Source organism: Anoplophora glabripennis, unplaced genomic scaffold, assembly GCF_000390285.2.
Source record: "Anoplophora glabripennis isolate ALB-LARVAE unplaced genomic scaffold, Agla_2.0 scaffold301, whole genome shotgun sequence".
In the NCBI taxonomy this organism is placed as follows: domain Eukaryota; kingdom Metazoa; phylum Arthropoda; class Insecta; order Coleoptera; family Cerambycidae; genus Anoplophora; species Anoplophora glabripennis.
The window spans coordinates 538718-559406 of record NW_019416435.1 but is presented as its reverse complement, the minus strand read 5'-3'; the positions used below and the strand labels follow the sequence as shown (position 1 = coordinate 559406).

The window sequence follows — 20689 nt, the reverse complement described above, 5'->3', positions numbered from 1 at the left end:
CCATAATGAAATAACCTTCACAACGTCGATATGTCTACTCAACTCCTTTACAGAAAGGTGATAATTTTCACGATCCAAAGATTATTAGATTATTGTATGACATAAAGGAACTGTGATACTAAGGTAATCAAATTATAACTCGATTTAAGTTTCTTTCAAATTTATAATAGTAAACAAAAGTAGGTACTTGCAAATCACTTTTCTATTCAACGCTAATATACAAAACATACATAAAATTGACTTCTCTCAGAAGTGTAAAACAAATGTTTTTCCTGTATTTTTTCTTAACGGGACAGTTATAATTTACTTGCTTATGCTTACGAATATGTTTCAAAATTGACTTAATAATTATTAATGACCGACTCTTAAAACTAATTCCGTTTAAGGAATTAGTTTTAAAGTAGTAGTATCTGTCTAGAAAAGATGTCCAAGACATTGAAGAACTGAATGAAGATAATTAGGAAATTCCTATATCCGTGAATGGCAGATATGTAATCTTGGAAACAGTAGAATACATATCCAAAGTGGAAGACATTCTACAGGAACTGATGTATAAGAAAATAAAGAACCGAATCAAGAATGTTGGGAAGAAAATAGCGTCTGCGATTTGATAATCTAACATTCAAGAAGGAATGACATGGGACCTTATTTCGAGTGATTCAAAGATACGCTTTATTGGCGTAGGTACCTTCCAAAGGTTCACAAACCGAAGGTACCATTCTTCTTCATATTGTGTACAGTTGGATAAGTCACTTATTCACTCGCCCAGTACATGCTTCACAAAAATAGAAATCAATTGAGAAAGTAGAAACATCACATAAAAAAACTCAAGGTTTTAAATACAATATCCAAAGAATCCATATAGACTCAAGTGAGTTTTGATGTGACGTCGTTATTCACAAAAATATCAAGTAAAGAAACTTTGAAATAACTTAATCGAAGGTTCATAAAGCACAATACAAGGCTGAGAATTTAATAGACATAGCAAAGATGAACCATCTCCTTTAGATATCAGTTTTATGAACAATCTGAAGAGAGCAACTATGAGTTCACCACTGTTTGCAGCTTCTAAAAACAAAATTTAGTTCAGATATGTGGACGATACATGGATATAATAATAATATAGGATTCCTAATATCTATCAATAACGGTTTGCCATATAACGTGTCTGCCCTATATACAAGAATGTACTGACCAGATAGACCTCATAATCAGAAAACCCACTATTAATTCCATCTACAATATCTAAATGAAGATAGAGACTGCATGTCTCAAGATAAGCTACGAAACGACTTCAAGACCCCGGTGTACAGCTGTAGCTGTCCATGAATATGCAGAAAAGTATACATGAGACAAACGGGAGGACACTTCAATACGAGGTTAAAGGATCAGAAGTGTCACTTGAATAACAACCACGTAGAAAAATCAGCAGTTCCGAAGAACAGGGCAAATACGGAACATGCGATAGATCTATTATCAGAATTCTAGTGAGACAAAGAGAACATTTTTGCCAAAACAACAGAGAGGCAATAGAAATCCAGAAAAAACGATATAATTACAATCGAGTCGAGGTGTTACAACTGCTTGGGAATTTGGAAACGAATCATTCTAAAAATCAAGGACCAGAACCACACGGACCAATAACTACTTCCTTTGATAGCGTTAGCAATAGTTTCGTAGTGAGAAATTCGAATTTTCTGTACCTTGCTTTGATAATTGTATATTATTTAGAAAATATTTTCTAGGAGTTTCTCTGTATATTGAATGGTTTGAGTGGAATATATCCTACAAAATATGTTATATCCTAATTTTAATGCTATTCATTGCCTACTGGTACAAAGCATTGGTTTATACCTACTTTCAGAGAGCGAGCTACTAATCTGTAGGTTGATGTATTTTCATCTGTAGGCTCAAAACGGGTCTGTCTCTGGTGATTCTGCATACTAAATATTACAGAAGTTGGACGGGGCTTCAATTGGCAGAGGAGTTGATTCCCACAATGAGTTAAAAAACTTGTATGTTGTCTTAGACGTTCATCTCTAGTCAGTGCTGATAACACTCATTTTTAATATAATTATATCCTCATCCAAAAATTCTCTACGCATTTCATAGACAGTAGACATTGTTTAAAAACAAATGTAGCTTGAATTTCTCTCAGTTTCCTCAAAATATTTGTTTGCGTTTGGACAAATTTTACTTGAGTTCTAAAACGTGAGAATCAAAAAAAGATCCACTTGATTTAGAATGAGATGGAAATACCTACAGGCAGAAGGTAACCCACAGTTTGTTCCGTTCATCACTTCACTACTTTTCCACTCAGGGCTCAAATGAATTTGCTTTATCATACATTTATTCAAAAGTGATCAATATGCGTTGAGCAACTGTATTGACACCGAGCACTATTCTAGTTATGTTCACTACGTATGTTGCAAATAGTAGATGGGTACGGAACATACACTATTTTAATAAGAATAGATTTTTTAAACAAAAATTGACCGATATGTTCGTTATTGATTAATATCACAGTAGTATTTTCTATTTGAATTTGCTTGTAATTCCCCAACATTTTTCTTCCATTTGTTATTTTGTACATTCTATTTTATTTTTATAGTTTTTATAGTTTATATCAGGGAAAATAATTTCAACTTCCTCTTTTGAGGAAATATAACTTTTTTTTTGAAATGCCGATCATTGATAATACCTGCGCATCATACTGCAACACATGTATAATTTTTCCTAAAAGTATTTGAAAAATTATATTAAGATTACCCTCAAAAGGGCGAAATCTGGCTGATTAAAAACTTTATACCGTGATTATTAATAACTCCATTTTCTAGACACTCGAATTACAAAACGCCTGCGCCACCCATTTATTTAATCTTTTCCTACCCACAACCGGAAAATTAAGTGACTCGTATAATTAAATCCCACCTCCTGCCAGTTATTTTTGGAAGAGGGAGGGCTGATTTCAAAAGATTTTATCTTCTTTATGTTTGGCAAATTATCACTCATTCCTGAACTGAAGGGCATAAACAAATCACATTTCGTGTAAGAACCAAAACGTCAGGGGCCACTCTGAGCACTATAGCTTGGAGGAAATATCGCAAAGGAGAAGTGAAGGAGAAATGATTTTATTTCGATATTTAATAGTATTTATTAAATTATACGAAGCGCGTTGTAAATTTGCTTTCAAGCGTGGCTGCAGAGAAAGGTATGAAGAGTATGATTTAATAGTTTGTTCAAAATCAAGAAATGTTTCACTAATAGACATTTTTTTCTTGGTTAAAAGTACTGAATTCATTGACCAAAAATCCAAAATTACTAACTTATCTCTAAAAGTACTGACTTCCATTTATGTAATAGGTATGTTTCACAAAATAAAATTAACTCATTTATTTGATGTCTACCATCGCATCGCCACAACCATTTTTTTTTATTGGTAGATTTAACAAAAAGGTATCGAGTTCCATTGTTTTTTTCCCAAAAAAATTAATTTTAACTGGAAGAGCTTAAAAAAAACTTTAATTTGAAAAAAGATTCGTCACGATTCGTTAATAAACAGGGGAGTTAAGGGCTTTCAAATTTGACGGTCTATTATTGAATAAATAAAGTGCGGAGCGAAAAATATGCACATAATCAGCAGCCAGAGTGCTTTCAGTACAGTAAATATTAATTGTACAGGCAAGAGAGAAGTCACAAAAAACAATTTTCGAAACTTTCGTTCGATTTTCCATTAAGCGCCGCGCGACGGTGTAGTGGGGGAAGCTGATTATTCGCGTTTTTCACTCTCGAAAAAAATTGTCGCGCGTGATCAAAATCGATAGCGCAACTTTAGTCTTGCTTTTCTCGGGATCTATAAAAGATATAATACACAGCGTGTCCCACTAGTGCGGGAAAGTCCAACATCTATGTTAAAATGAGAAATATATGGAATTTTCTTTTTACTGTGTTGCCACATTTCTCGGAATGTACAAATTAAAAATATATTCAACTATACAGGGTGTTCCACTTTTCCTGGCCAGACACCAACTTTGGTTTTTTAAATGGAAACACACATTTTTTATATTTTTTTCGGATTCTACATCAAAAATAAAGGGTACTTTGTGTAGAAGAGTTCTATCAAAATATTAAGTTTTTGAGATATCTCTCTTGAAAGGTTTTTCTAGTCGATATTGGCTGCTTACATTTTCTGATACCGACAGGTTATACTAATAGCTACTAAGCCCATTTTTTAATCAGATGTTTAGTAAGGATGACTCTTCCGAAACGTGCTCCAAAAACTGGCCTGCGTTATACAGGGTGACCAAAATATCATGTCAAAGTTGTCAATTGAAAAATTGAAAAATCTCGAATTTTTTAAATGCAACCCCCTGTATATTTTCATACCATGAGATGCAGAATTAAATTCTCTACAACTTTGCTATACCTGCTCCTATACCAAAATTCATTAGTTTTTCATGAAATCTCATTTCTATGAAAAGTGCAAAGTTTACAAATAGCTTTATGTAAAATAACGCAGTAGGCTCCTGTCAAAGGATAATCTGGAAAATTTTCGATTCACATAAGGTTTAATAGAAAAGCGACAGTAATAATTGTGAAATGAATTACTCTAAAGAAAAATTTGTAAATATGGTGTATGCCGTAGGAGAAGCTCATGGTAATTGTTTATTGGCAAGTCGTATTTACTAAGCTAATAATCCAGATTTACAAAGATATCCTCATAAAAAGTGTTTTGTAAAACTAAAGGAGAGGTTTGAAAGAACGGCAAATATGCAAATTATGAGAAGACAACAAGAACACACGCATGTGGTAATCAGGATAGTCACATTGGTATTTTGGGATGTGCAGTCCAAAGTCCATCTACAAGTGTCAGAGAAATTAGTGATGAAATTAGTATTTCCAAAAGTGTGGTTAATAGAACGTTAAAGAAAAACAACTTCCACCCCTATCATTCTAAGCATCACCAATTCTTAACACAGCAAGATTTTCAGAAGCGAGTACAGTTTTGTGAGTGGGCAACTATAAAGCTACAACAAGATGACATAATTGTCACCATTACGCCGATCATAATCCCAGAATAATAAGACAAGACGATCATCAACACCGCTTTAGAGTCAACGTTTGGGCGGGAATATGCATAGAATATGTCATTGGATTGGACCACATTTTCTTGAAGGAAACTTAACTGGTAATGGGTATTTGCAATTTTTACAAAACGAATTGCTCCAATTGCAGGGACATATTCCTCCGGATGACTTAAACAGTCAGTGGTTCCAACATGATGGAATCCCTGCACATTCCACACTGGCGGTAAGTTTTCTCATTATGAAAGTTATGTAAATTCATAGAAAAACTGTTTCAGGTTAGAGAATACTTAAATGGTTTGTATCCAGATAAGTGGATAGGTAGAGGCGGTCCAATTCCATTGCCTCCCCAATCCCCAGACCTGTCTTGTCTTGATTTTTTTTATGGGGCTATATAAAAGACGATGAATCTCCTCCGACAGATGTAGAAGATTTACGGACAAAGATAAGAAATGCTTTTTTTGACTGTAACTCCGGAAATACTGCGAAATGTGTCAAGCAATTTTCGTGGTAGAATTGCTCAATGTCTAGAGAAAAATGGCAGACATTTTAAGCGGTTACCTGTTAATTACTAATTTAACTAGGTCTTTATTACTGTTGTTAGAAATGCACGATGTTAATTTACTGCTTTGGTTACTGCATGCGTATGTTCTTCTTGTCTTCTCATAATTTGCATTTGTTGTTCTTTCAAACCTCTCCTTCAGTTTTGCAAAACACTTTGTACGAGATACGTATCGTACGTTGTACGATCTTTGTAAATCTGGATTATTAGTTTGGTAAATACTTGTCAATAAACAGTTACTTATTCTATTATTTATTTATTAATTCTTCTTTAGAAATGAGATTTCATGAAAAACTAATGAATTTTGGGTATAGGAGCAGGTATAGCAAAGTTGTAGAGAATTTAATTCTGCATCTCATGGTATGAAAATATACAGGGGGTTGCATTTAAAAAATTCGATATTTTTCAATTTTTCAATTGGCAATTTTGACATGATATTTTGGTCACCCTGTATAACGCAGGCCAGTTTTTGCAGCATGATTCGGAAGAGTCATCCTTACTAAACATCTGATAAAAAAATGGGCTTAGTAGCTATTAGTATAACCCCACACAAAAAAGTAAATATTCAAAGAGAGAATGCAGATTTTCTCAAGTTTTTAAATAAACAATAGTATCAAACGGAGAAAATATCATTAAATTAAGAATATGATGTTTCTTCAATTTAGTTCTTGATTTTCTTGGAATATTACTTCATTGGGAATAATATATTCTCAATTTGTGTATTTAACTGAGTTTAATTGAAATAGATCTGGAATTAAAATGAATACGAGGCTCACTATTTTAGATCCATTTGTTTCTTGAAGGAAAGAAACTATCATTAAATTGAAAGAACGATGTTTCTTCAATTTAGTTCTTGATTTTCTTGGAATATTAGTTCATTGGAAATAATATATTCTCAGTTTGAGTATTTAACAGAGCTTAATTGAAATTGATCTAGAATTAAAATGAATACGTGGCTCACTATTTTAGATCCACTTGTTTCTTGATGGAAAGAAACTATCATTAAATTGAAAAAACGATGTTTCTTAAATGAAGTTCTTGATTTTCTTGGAATATTGTTCATTGGGAATAATATATTCTCAATTTGAGTATTTAACAGAGCGTAATTGAAATAGATCTGGGGAATTAAAATGAATACGTGGCTCACTATTTTACATCAACTTGTTTCTTGATGAAAAGAAACTAGCTTCAGTCTGAAAAGATATTTTAATTTCTCTAATAATATGATTCCTTTAACAATAATAGCTAATTTCCTCAAGGAGATGCAGATAAATTATTGATATAGAAATATCAAACAGGTACATTAATTTACATTTACATTGATAATATTATTATTAGTAATAATCTCTCTATATAAAAATACAAAAACATAATAATAGACCAAAATCGGTATTTTCGGCTTTAGGTATTACTTTTTTGTTATTCAATAATAAACTTACTTTATAATAATTAAAATATAACACTGAAGGAATCTTTAACAAGTATGTACCATCTAGCAAATTAGTACATACAAACTAATAATTAAATGAAGTTTTAATAAAATGTCGGTTGCATCTTGCAAAGAATTGCCACCTTCCATTCAAAGTAAATATGTATATTTACTTTATAAAATTCATGAAAAGTTATTATTATTATTATTCCGTAAAATATAAAATTTGATTCATTCCAAATTTATCGGGCGCACCCAGTAAAACCATTTACGTGGGACACTGCGTAAATTGAATGCAGGTGTGGGAGGGCACGGTGAAGTGCGTCGGCGCGTTTTGCGAAGTTAGCCGAGGCAACGTATTCTAGACGTTTCGTTTGTCTGAAGTTCATACTTAACGTTTCGTTGTTTAGTTTAGCATTATTCGCCGCCATTTGCATTTTGCACATAGGTAAGTAACTGCATGTTGTAAATATATCTATGCATTACAGAGTACAATAGCATTTATGTTTACAGCAAGAACGTCGGTTTTTTTAAGAGTTAGAGTATAAAAGTGTACTTAATTAAGCTTTTTACAACCAGTTGAAGCAAGTATGGAGTAATTACTAGGTAACAGATTGGAGACTTTCTAGTGAAACCGTGCAGATATTTTTAGGTAAGTGCAAATCCTGCTCTAATAATAAGACTTTTCGCCCTAAATTTATATTGTTAATTATCCGGAAAATCATTTGTAAAGATATTCATTTAATACATGAATTTTCCCAAGTGTTGCCATAAAAAAGTTGTCGCTTTTTATTATCTGAAAAACTACTTCATTTTGATTAAAAATTCAATTTACTAAGTGAAATTTGCCCGTTTTGTAATATTCCCAATACTTTAACATTTATGCATTTCACAAAAATTAACTTGTGTATAGTTTTAACTATTTTCTGTATAACATTAAGTTTGTTTGAGTTTGATTTATTTGGTTTTGTTTCATATAGTGTTTTTTTTTTCAGATTAACTTGGACTTTGAAAGAACTTTCCCAAACAGCGATATTGGCATTTTGGAACAATTTGGAATAATCGAAATATCCAATGTAAATGTATTTATGTACATATGTAAATATAGGTATATAATTATATACTATAAATATATATTCTTATCACTATGAACATTTGGTTTAATTTATTTGATGTAAACATCTATTTCGTTAAAAACACTATTTGATTTCAAGGGAACCATTAATAAACTTAAAGCTATTTCTTTTATTTTTTGTTGGGAATACATCATAAATTCGTACCGAGTCGGAAAGTCTTTGTGTAGAATAATCGATTAGCTTATATCCATATTTTTTCTATTCAAATTAATACTTTCTGTAATTTAAAGAGAGCCAATAAAATATTATATCTAAACCATGTAAATTTATCGGATCAAGAAAATGAATGTCATTTACATAATATATGGGTATATACACATTGAGTAAGTGATAGAATTGAAGTGCTTGTTAGATTTTCTCCTTGTGAATAAATTATAATCAATGTGAGAACATGATTTTCTCAAAACAAGAGTGGAAATTATTTGAAATGATGCATTTAGTTTTATTTTGAACTATGGCGCTATTAAATGAATAATATCTTTTTCTTCAAACAAGAATATATATTTTTCATTTCAAATAAATATCTTCTTGCGGATATATGAGACTAGGAATTACTCAATACAAGCTGATTAGGTTCATTTCAAGTATTTACTTTTTTGTGTGCTGTCAGTATCAGAAAATGTAAGCAGCCAATATCGACTAGAAAAACCTTTCAAGAGAGATATCTCAAAAACTGTGAATATTTGAATAGAACTATTCTACACAAAGTACCCTTTATTTTTTATGTATAATCCGAAAATAATATAAAAAATGTATGTTTCCATTTAAAAAATCAAAGTTGGTGTCTGGCCAGGAAAAGTGGAACACCCTGTATAGTGGAATATATTTTTAATTTGTACATTCCGAGAAATGTGGCAACACAGTAAAAAAAATCCATATATTCCTCATTTTAACATAGATATTGGACTTTCCCGAACAAGTGGGACACGCTGTATATTTTTAATTTGATACTACGCGACAAGAGGAATTGATTTATGCAGCCAACAACCACAAAAAATGAACGTATCACGTTCCAATGCGCATAACGCGTTTTAAAAATGTGAAAATAAAAATGTTCCCATCGTATGTCTAAAGAAGCTGCAATATTTTGTAAATTAAGCTCTGTATCAAAATTTTACAAGAATTAATAAAAGAAATAGTGTTTCAACTGAAATAATAACGGTATATTTAAATATATGAGCAAATACTTGACCTGTCTCAAAGTAGACTAGCTATTTTTTATCCTATTTAATGACCTTGAACAGGTGATATTTACAATCCGAAGTTACAAATTGGAACAAAGTTCTGATAATAGATCGTCCTAATAATATATTAAATGTCTTGTCTCTAATTTTCACTGGCGTTTGTATCAGAATTAAAAATGTTATCTCCACCATTCGAATCATCATCATTTTGAAATTTTATAATAATTTGATCGATAGTTAGGCCAAATACAGTTTCTAAAGTCATTACTTCTGAATCTAGTGTCGAAATATTCATTGCACAACTTCTACGTTTGTCAAAGTGAGATTTTTACTAGCGACATATTGTTTGAGTGACGCCCAAACAAATTCGATAGGATTCAGGTCAGGGTGTTATGGTGGTAATCTCATAATAGAATAACTTTATTTTTGTAAAATTTTATCGCCTTCGTATATTTTAAATGTTGGCTTATGTATTTCTATAATATTATATAACTTTTAATATATTATCCCCAAATTAAATTACTTTGACTCGTAACCATTGCTTCATTTCTTAGTTTGCATAATAATGTGTGTGCATTGTCAATCTCTACACAGAACATGACGGCTTTGATATAAATTTCGTTTGTAACTAGTTTTTGTAATTTCGAGAGTTTTTTGTCATCATTTTCTGACTTAGTTTTTGAGCTAAAAATTAGTTCCACGTATGGCATAGGACCATTTTGCAATCCAACATAAACTAAACGTCGTCCTTTTGATACAGGTCTTCGGAGCCCTTACATACATCACAACAATCATATTCATGGATATGCGAACAATTGGTCGACACTCTTCACGGTATTATTTAATTTTTCTTGAAGAATTTATCCTCAAGCCTTGGATTTCATGTCATTCCATTAATAGAGTTGTCGGTTGGTCTTTGCTTTGGACCGCCGGAATTTTATGATATGCAAAAGTTTACGCAAATCTTCCCTGTCACAAGTATATCCCACATCTTAATGGGACTTTCTATGACCTACGTGTCTAGTTGCAAGAGTAGGTGCTGTATTTTACATACCTACTTTGAACGGTCCTTCATAGCATTACACGGTCTAAATCATCAAAATTTTCTTTTGACGATTTTTTATATTTACATATTATGCCGAGTATCGAACGAAGAGATTTTACCATTTTCAATATTTTTCACTTGCTTCATAACATTTTTCACTGTACCCGCACTAATTCCAGTTGTCTTTGCAACTCTTTCCTGCACTTTCTGTGCCTCCTCTGTCATCAATTTAAGTACAGGGCGATTCAGAAATTTTTCAAAAAAAAATTTGAATGTACAGGGGACTTACAAATACAATTTTGTAAAAAAAAATCAAAAAGGGCAGTTCCAAAATGATTTAAAAATACACTTCTGCGCAGCACTGAAAATTGGTCCACTGTTAAACCTCCCCTAACCGTGTGCAAGGCAAAGCATGCAGTCGGCGACGGGCACGGCAGCAAAGTGTAATAAACATGAACGGACAAAACATTGAAAGAATTTCTTTCGAAGGAAAGAAATAAAATAATATTTTATAACACCTATTTTATATCAGCAAATTCAACTGCCTTTGCCGCTATTGTTGTTATTAATTTTTAATTAATAAAACAATTTGACATGCCCGATGTTACAACTGTTCAAAATTTTGTCCATCGATTGTAAACACATTTGTAACGCATCTATTCCCAATTTTTTTGGAAAAATTGTGAATCACTTTGTATATCATGTACAATTTCACACTTTTATCACCTTACGGTTCACAAGTATTTTTAAATTTATAGTTCAAATAACTTTTTGTCATACTGCGCATCTGAAAAAAAGTTAGAATAAGAATAATTTAATAGAAAAACAAACAACTTAAACAACCGAAATAACATACAATTTGCACTGATAAGTTATAGCATGTCAACTCGTTCGCTAAATGAAAACTTCCCTACCATTTTCAAAACACTCGGCAAACAATTACTAAAATTAAATGACTTTTTTCCTGATCGTCAAGTTTAAATTTAAATGCCAAACTTTTAATTTTCGTGATTTTAAATACAAAACACAGCTACAACTCGTATTATTAGTTATTCGTGTTTTTGTTGAAACCTATAGAAATTTCGTAAGCAATACTAAATTGCTAAAACATGAGAGAGGGTGATTATTTTATGGAAAAATAAAGAAATGTTTAATTTTTTGTCGATAAACTATTTTTATAGTATATTTAAATCTCATCCCTTGTACATCAGTCATTTACCATAATGAATCTTAAAATATTTTATAATTTTATGTCCTTTTACAATTCTCTGTACTTCTGAAAACTATTTAACTACCAGACAAAAGAACAGAATACAAATTTTATCCAAAACTTTTCCGTATAAAAAACTAGCTTACTGCCTTGTTAATGAACTTTTCAAGATTTTCCTCGAACTTTTACACTTCTGGCAAATCGCTGAAATAACCCAGAGTTAACGTTATATCAACATTCCCACACAAAATCTGAATATCAGTGAACAGTACATTTCGCCCAACTAATTTATGCTTCGATATATTACAATCTGTCAAGTGAGTAATATAAAATGTTGCCTAGCATTCAGCAGACTATATTCTGACTGTAAAATTAATAGCCTTCCAACAATCAGCCTTTAATTCTTTCAATTGGATTTTACTTTTTCTGTGTTGTTTGATAAACGATCTTAATGGGCGAAAGGCAATTAGAATATAAAAATCGTATAGCTACATAATTGCTGTTAATTAACAGTTTATCTGTAATCATTTGCTTCATATAAATATAATAAATATACAGGGTACCTATTTCACAAGGCGAACTATTGAATCTCGGTTATCTTAAGAGATACAAGGTCAAATCAGGAAAAAGTTGTAGAACCTGAAAGAGAAATTCGACCTAACTTTTTTCGTTGCGATATTTAATGCTAACGCTATATATCTACATAATTTGTTTAATTCACATCAACTAATCATGTGTCTATATTTAAAGACATCCTTGTAGATGCAAACATATTTGAGAAACTATAAAAAAGTCACAACCCCCAAAATAGCTATCTTGTTAATTCATATCTCACAAAAGTTATCCAACAAACAACTTGTATTGAAACTTTTGCGGTGTAATCACCCTAACGTCTAAGTAATGAGTAGCTATGTAGAAAAACTTGAATGGCGTATAAGAAGCAAAGTATGAGTTTCTGTTTACCAGACGTAAAAACAGAAAGATGAAAAATAAATATACAAAGATATACTAGCGGCGCTGCGATAAACTTTTACTATCGATGTCTAATAAAACAAAAACATTTTTCCCAAGACTCTTCTCAAGAGATAAGTATACGATCTTACCTGCAATCCAATTTTTGATTCATTTTGATCAAGAGTTAAAGATATTGATATCAAACTTAAACATAATTCACATATGATTAATGGAGTTACATTGGTACTGTAGAAAAGTGCATTGCAATAGGAACGTTCAGATAAACTTCACAGTAATGCCGTTGTATTGCAGTTGGTACCACAGGAGCTATAAGCGTTTTAGCGTTTAGCAGTCGAAAAGTCATGACGAAACAAAGTTGCTCTTTCTTTAATAGAACACCCTGTACATTATTCCATATTTCAATTATTCTCGAAATTCTAAACAAAATTCATATAGCACGTCATTTACCTAAACTTACCCGTTTTCGAGAACTTTGAAAGTAACTTTTTACTGCTCTCAAATTTATAAAAGAAAAAGGGCCTCAAATTATGGATAATTATTTTGAAAATAACACAAGGTAAGGATATGGATATCATTTAATTTTATTATTAGTTCTTTACAGAAAATGAAATATCATAATAATTCAGGGTTGATAAAAATGCATGAAACGAAAAAATAATTTTTAATGATTCTCCTGGATATTTTAAATGTTAGGAAAACAATAGTTACGCCAGAATAAAAAAAGAGAGAAAATAAGTTTTAATAAACAACAAATATTTTCTTTGGAATTCTATCTTCTGGAAGGTGCTCAAAGTGTTCACCATTTACCTCCTGACAGTAATGAATTCGCTGAACAAATTTTGTAGTGAATCTAAGAGTGTTGGGAGGAATAGTGGAAATTTCATGCCTTGTCGTTTCCTGCAATTCTTCGATATTTTGCGGCCTATTTTTGTAGACTACATTTATGTGACCCCACAGAAAAAAGTCAAGCGGGGTCATATCAGGAGACCTAGCTGGCCATTCAGTTGCCCCTCTGCGTCTAATCCACTTATTACAAAAAGTTTCATCTAGATATACCCGTACTACACATCCAAAATTTGGAAGAGCCCCATCATGTTGAAACCATATTTGTTCTAGCGGTAAATCGGGATTCTTATTGTTGGGAATAATCGTCTAAACTCTGGAATAATATGTTCTTGCAAAAGTAATAAATATCGTTCAGAGGTCTTTCCATTTATAAGATAGGGTCCTACGACGTGTCCACCAATAATGCCACACCAAACATTTAGGTACTTTTTATGATCGTTGGGTATGAAACAAAATGCAATATATAATATATAACAATATTATGTAGGTGGCAAGGTTAACATTTTTGTTTGACTTAACCATAATAACTTCGCAGAACTCGATAGTATGATCATAAATGTCTTTACTCAATTCTTGTAACAAATGAATTTTATATGAAAGTACTTTTCCTGTTTGCAAATTTTTTGAATGGAATATCGACTCATGTTATGATTTAAAGCCCCCTGTTGTGTCAAATTTATTGGATTTTCCACCGCATCTAAAATGACATTCAAAGAATTGTCTTCATTTGTAACGCTTACTGGTCTATGTTTCTTACGTAAATATTATTCTTACAATTACTATTATACAAAACGTACAACTATATTTCGAAATTCTTCTCTTTTATTCTAAAATTTCATGCATTTTATGTGTTGCTGTCAATAAAATGTGTTTATTCTTTACTTTTTATATTAAAATTATAATTATTATATGATGTGTTGAGTATTTTATTCTCAAATCCTCGTTAAAATTATTATTCAACTTTCTGCTCTGTGTTATGCAGTAATTTTTTTATGTTAATGACTTCTAAAGAAACATGTCCAATCAAAGTCCTTTTGTGTTCTTGTCACATTTTATTTGAATTTCAATTTAAAATAAACTTCCTTAGCTATCAGTTTATTTTGTATTATTTTAGCTTATTAAATGGGCATGTGCGTATAATTTTTATATTAGTTTTCGTCTTTATTTGCATTAATTTATGTAATTTGTGTTCGAACTTGACGTTTATCGTTATCTCAAATTTTAGTTTCTGTTCCTGTACATTCCACTACAATATAAATTTTGTTTTAAATAGTTACTATCATGTAAAGAAAAAGTTGTATGAGCCTTCTGCTACATCAAAACCAACTGGTGACTCAAGTAAATTCATAGTAACGTAGTTCCAGTTTAGATCGTTTTTAAAATTCATCACACTTTCCATGCGGAAAAAAATCACCTAGATCGACATCAATCATAACCAGTCGTCAAATTTTCATCGGTCTTCCCAAATTTTTTGTCGTCGCGCTCAAAACCGCTCTTAGCAGCCATAAAAGCCGTCTTCGTGGTGATCGACGTTGAGAAGGGCGATGCCGCCAACAGCCCCTTTCCGAACGACGCTGCGCAGGAAATCAGACGTTTTCACCGATGTTTCCAATTTTCCCACCATCATGTTCAAAACTCCACCAAACTACCGCGATGCAGCGGCCCCGACAACTCCATTTGCGTGGCAAGACGTTAAATTAGGCCCGAATTTCGGATATTCCAAAATTTCCGAATTTGACAAAATTCGGACCTAGTCAAGACAACACCCTGTATAACATTTTAGTTAACAAATAAATAAACAAACGTATGAATGAATAAATAAATAAATACATACATCCTCCTAACATCGACGGCACTAGTTCGTCTTTATTCAAAGCTCCCATGAGAGAACTGCACTATTCTAAATTTGAAATTTATATTTTCAGTGGTCTTGACTAACTCATAAGAAACTGAGTTTCAGGTAAAGTCTTCAAAGTATCGTAGAAAGGATCTTAGATTCAATATAAAATTATGCCACTCTGTGTCTCTTAGCATTTTCTGAAACTCAGTGGTGGCCACAGTCAAGTGTATCACCATGTAATGTTAAAATGATTTAACTTAGGTAATTCACATCATCAGATAATTTCAAATTGATTATATAATTAAGTGAGGCGCAGATTCGGGTTCGTCCCCCGTTATTTAAAAGTTGACAACCCCTGAATGGGAGGGTCGAAAAAAGCGAGCTTATCTCCAATATCTGAATTCGGCGGGTGGTTTATCTGATTGTGGGAGCAAACTGGTAAACAGCCGATGTCACATTTCAGAATCGTATAGTCCCCGGCAATATTTTTTCGAGTTAATCAGTGAGCATACAAACAAATATAATTCAAACGATGATCTTTGATACGGTTCAATCTGTAAACAACGAAATGCAGAACGGTGCTACAGCCGCAGGCAGGTTGTTTGTCAAAAGCCGGTAAAGCCACGTAATTAATTTGCAAACACGCTTTAAAATAATACGCGATGTACATTGTATACCAAATTCAATAAATTGACATACGTATTTTTGTAATGTAGTTATTAATCTACATAATTATTTAATTATTTAAGTGATGAACAAAAAAGTGCAATCTCTTCCACACCACAGACAAAATTAATAAAAAAAAACATGAGTCAGAATGCTCATATGGGTAGGCATGTATCATAATTTTCAGGAAACTGGACGAATAGAGGTTTATCTGAAAACAGCGCAAGCGCACGAATCTTTTTTCCGCTTATTACGAAGACTTGTAATATTTAACCATATTTTAACATGAACAAGATATTCAAATCATCCGTATCTCTATCTCTCTATCAACAGTGACTCACAATAAGACAATCAGCCAGTGGTAACAAAATTAACTATACCAAATCAATTTCCACTGGGAACAAGGGAACCCAAAACATGTAAATGTCGCATTGATTGCTCTATCTACAGGAAAACTCAAATGAACAAATATTTTTTATCTTTCGACTTTTCCAAAAACTTTAGATAAATAAATAGAATTAGAAGTTAGTTATTACGTGATGTACAGCGTATTGACGGTTACTACCAAAGGATTAAACTGTATTAACAAAGCTTTTCTGAATATGGAGAGATTTACATGAAGTTTTGCGAAAGGTTAGTCCTTTAAAATGTATACAATAGATACAGGATGTTTTGGAAAAAGATACCGTACATTCAGGAGCTAGTATATAAAAATAACAAGATCGTCAATATTTTCGTTTGCTATTAGATAACTCCGTACAGACATCAGAGTGAAATGCAATAACACAGAATAAAAAGCACAGTTATTTTGTTGAAAGTAGTTAATTATAGCAGAAATACCCAATGTAGCTATCAGAAAACAATTTTCCTGAGTTTCTTGAAAGCAGCAGGATGGATCAACTTAATGAGAAAGACGTTTCTGCAAAAGGTTAATTTAATCAGATTGGCAGTCACGCAACATCGATCTGTGTTCTAAAAAGGGTTCCGAAACTTCAGATCCAATATTTATTATCGATAAAGAGCCCTTTCAATAAGATTTATTTTTGTACAAGGGGCATAAACATAACAGTTTAACCCCCTCATCTTTTTTGAATTTCTATCTACAAAAAAATTGTAGAAATTATGGTTTTCTTGTAGTATCAAAGGAAAGTATAAAAAAACAATTGAATGTTGCATTTCGGAGATATACAAGGTGCGTTCTAAAGTAAACGGGAAAAAAATAAGAACAAAAAGTTTTTTGTCAAAACCGATTTATTTTATTTAAAATTCAATACAGCTATTTGAAGGGTCTAAAAGCATGTCAAATGTGTGTTTTACTACGTCGGCCGGAATGTCCATCAGGATGTCGGTTGGATGGCTTCTACATCCACACAACGCTTTCCTTTCATCGGCAAATGCATTTTTTCCGAAAAGGTAAAAGTCGCACGTTGCCAAATCATTAAAATGCGTTCTGTGCGATACTCTGAATCTGAATGCGACGAATACGATACACCAAACGCCTAGCTTTTTGTGCCCTTAGAATTGTAAAAGTCAGCAACATTGTCTTCACTTTTGGCTTCTCCAAACGAGATTTTTTGGGTTTTGGTTCGTCTGGTTTCTGGATCATATTGAAAACGCCACGTTTCATTTCCAGTCACAATGTTGTAAAGGAAGTTTTTGTCTTTTTTGGCCTCCATGATGATGTCCTTCGAATGTTGAATTTTGAGCAATTTTTGGTCGTCTGTCAATTTGTGAGGAACAAACCGTGCACACACTTTTCGGTAGACCAAATGTTCGGCCAAAGCGATAAATTGATGTTTTTGAGATGTTCAATTCCATTTCCATACATTTCAATGAAGATCACCATAAACTTGGTTCATCAATTGAAAGGTTTCGGTAAAAGTTTTATCAAATTTAAAACAAATGTAAAAACTTAAAGATATCTAAAGATAATTTCCTGAATTTTAAATTTACACTTAAATCTCCTTTTTCAGTTTTTAGCAATGCCTTCTACATCGCAGGGTAAGATAACTACAGAATTGCAGAATCATATTTAATGAAAATTGCTACTTTTTCCATAATTCTGTTTCTGTCAGAGACACAGAGGAAACCTCTTTGCCGCTGTCCATATAGTCTTACATTTTTGTAAATAATAATCAAAGAGGGTTAATTTTACCACAAATGAGATTTCTTTCGTAAATTTTAATTCCGAACAACTTTTTCTAGTGATATTTTTTCGAAGGAATAAATATAAAGGTAGTTTTCTCTTACGACGTTTTAATTTTGTTTAAATTTTCTGGGCACCCCGTATATGAAATGTTAACATTCTCCCATTTTTCAATTTTTCTTCAACTTCTTAACGAGTGTGCCTTTTTTCCATAAAATGTAAAATAAAAAAGACATACTGTATACAGTATGTCCGCGATTAGGGTGAATAAAGGAAACACTTTTTTATTTTAATTTTTACGGAAAAATAGACACGATAAAAAATTACTTGAATTTAAAATGAAGTTACCATGATGAAAATAAACATTTCATGTTGGGGTGTCCAGAAAATAAAAAAATCTGAAAATGTCACGAGAGTATACTAAATTTACTTGAGATTTTAAATAAAACTATTCGCACAAAAAATTGTTTAATTTTTTATAGAAAATAATATTTGGAAAAAAAAATGTATGTATAATAAAACATTATTCGAACACTTCTCCGCCAACGTTCAGGTCCTAACAGCTACAGCAGAATGCACCGGGCAACCGTCATCATGCTGAAAATAAAAACAATTTCGGTAGGCCAATGTTACATTGTCCAATTCATTAATAAAAAGCGTTTGGAACATATTCAGGTAGCTGTTTCCATTGCATGTATCTTCAAAGTATGGTCCTATTATTCCAGAAAAGAATACGGCACACCAAACATTTATTTTTTTTTGAAATATTGCCGCCTAGATGGTAAAATGAGGATTCTCGGTACTCCATTTGTAGAAAAAGTGGATTCGTCCGAAAACGTAATCTGTTAATGGAAATTCAGTTCCATACCTCAGATCCACAGACAACAATCGAGACGAACTTCATCACCTTCCTCCAAACTGTGGTTGTGAATTGGTTTGTATGTCAGAATTTTATTTTGTTTCAAAATTTTTTGTATGTGCGCCTTTTTCACAATTCCTAAATATTCTGAGCGTTTCCTCAGTGACATGGTTGGATATTCATTCACTGACTGTAGAATTGCCACAGTGGCGGCATCTTCATCTTTTTTTCTTTTACCAAGGTGTTTTCGCCAGTGATCCGATTCTCAAAATTTTTTGAACTACTTTATGTAAAGATGCACCCTAACCATAGCGCTGTATTAGATATATTTTTTGCTATAAAATTAGCATTTATCCGACAATTAATCACTGTTGGGGGTTTTTAACGAAGTACAGTGGAGAATAAACTGTCATTTTATTCACAACCTTTTAGATATTTGAAATAAAAAAGTTTATTCTCTTATTCACCCTAAAGGTGTGTATAGATCTGCGCTCCGCTCCGAGAGCGTTTGCAGCAAGTTCTCTAGATTAGTACGGGGTGCGCCGTGTGCGCGCGGTTCGTGCGCAACTTTAAAACCCCGTACTAATCTAGAGAACTTGCTGCAAACGCGAGGCGCGTGCTCGGAGCGGAACGCAGATCTATACACACCTTAACCGCAAACGTAAATATTTATAAATAATCAAAGTAGGCCAATTTTTCCAAAAATTGGAATTATGTCGTACGTTTAATTTGGAATAACTTTGTGGCATTTTCAGATTTTTTTTATTTTCTGGACACCCCGTACATGAAATGTTAAGTTTCACCATGGCAACCTCATTTTAAATTCAAGCAAAGCTTTTTATCAAGTGCGCCTTATTTCCTTAAAATGTAAAATAAAAAAGTTTCTCCTCTTATTCACACTAACCGCGGACATAATGTATCATATTTCTCGCAAATTGATACTGTATTAAGGAATTTCAATGGAACATGGTATTTAAAACATAATGCTATATTTATTATGTACAGGGATGGCCAGAAATACGGAAAAAAATTCATATCTTTTGGATGAGTAATTTTTTTTTAAAACGCCGAAACACGTTAACATTTTGATTTTTTCCCATCTTTCCTACTTTCCTACTTTTTTTTCCAAATGGAAACATAAGGCATGAGGGGGCTCGTTGAAAAGCTTATAGAAAACCGAATTCAGCCATACCAAATAAACAAGTTTTATTTTTTCAATAGCAAGATTTCTAGGGTTATATAAAACACCTACTTAAAATACACCTAAATAAAATTTAATTATCTTCAGTGTTATTCTCCATGAATTTGCACAGAATAAAATAAAGAATTTGAAATTGTACCTATCACTGCTAACGAAAAAAAGATATATTTTTTATGTTGCGTTTTTTTTTATACCACTTACTTGCCAGGCTAATTTTTCGCTTTAGTTGTAAATTGGAGTTTGAAACGTTACTATTGTGTCAAAATCAAGTTATTTACTGAATTGCAATGGTATTGTCGGAAAGGCAACGCATCGAAATCTTGATATTGCTTGGATGTGGAGACAAAATAAGAAGTCAGGCTGAAGTGCGCGATTTATTTAATGCGAAATATCCCGAAAACCAAATATGGCAAGGGACAGTTAGTAAAATATTTCACAAATTCGAGGAACACGGTACAGTACAGACTTTGCCCAAAACTGGACAGGCACGTGCTTTGAATGAAGAA

At 32.3% G+C, this 20689-nt stretch overlaps 1 protein-coding gene and 1 long non-coding RNA gene across 2 annotated transcripts in view; one reads left to right on the top strand and one right to left on the bottom strand.

Annotated features, from left to right (window-relative positions):
- Positions 1–20689, bottom strand: part of LOC111691526 — a gene marked incomplete at its 3' end in the record, with an annotated part of 336616 nt that overhangs the window by 77981 nt on the left and 237946 nt on the right. The window lies entirely within an intron of this gene.
- LOC111691525 lies at positions 7468–8172 on the top strand. The gene is made up of 3 exons (XR_002762971.1): positions 7468–7523; positions 7589–7727; positions 8071–8172. It is a non-coding gene; the product is annotated as an uncharacterized LOC111691525 (long non-coding RNA).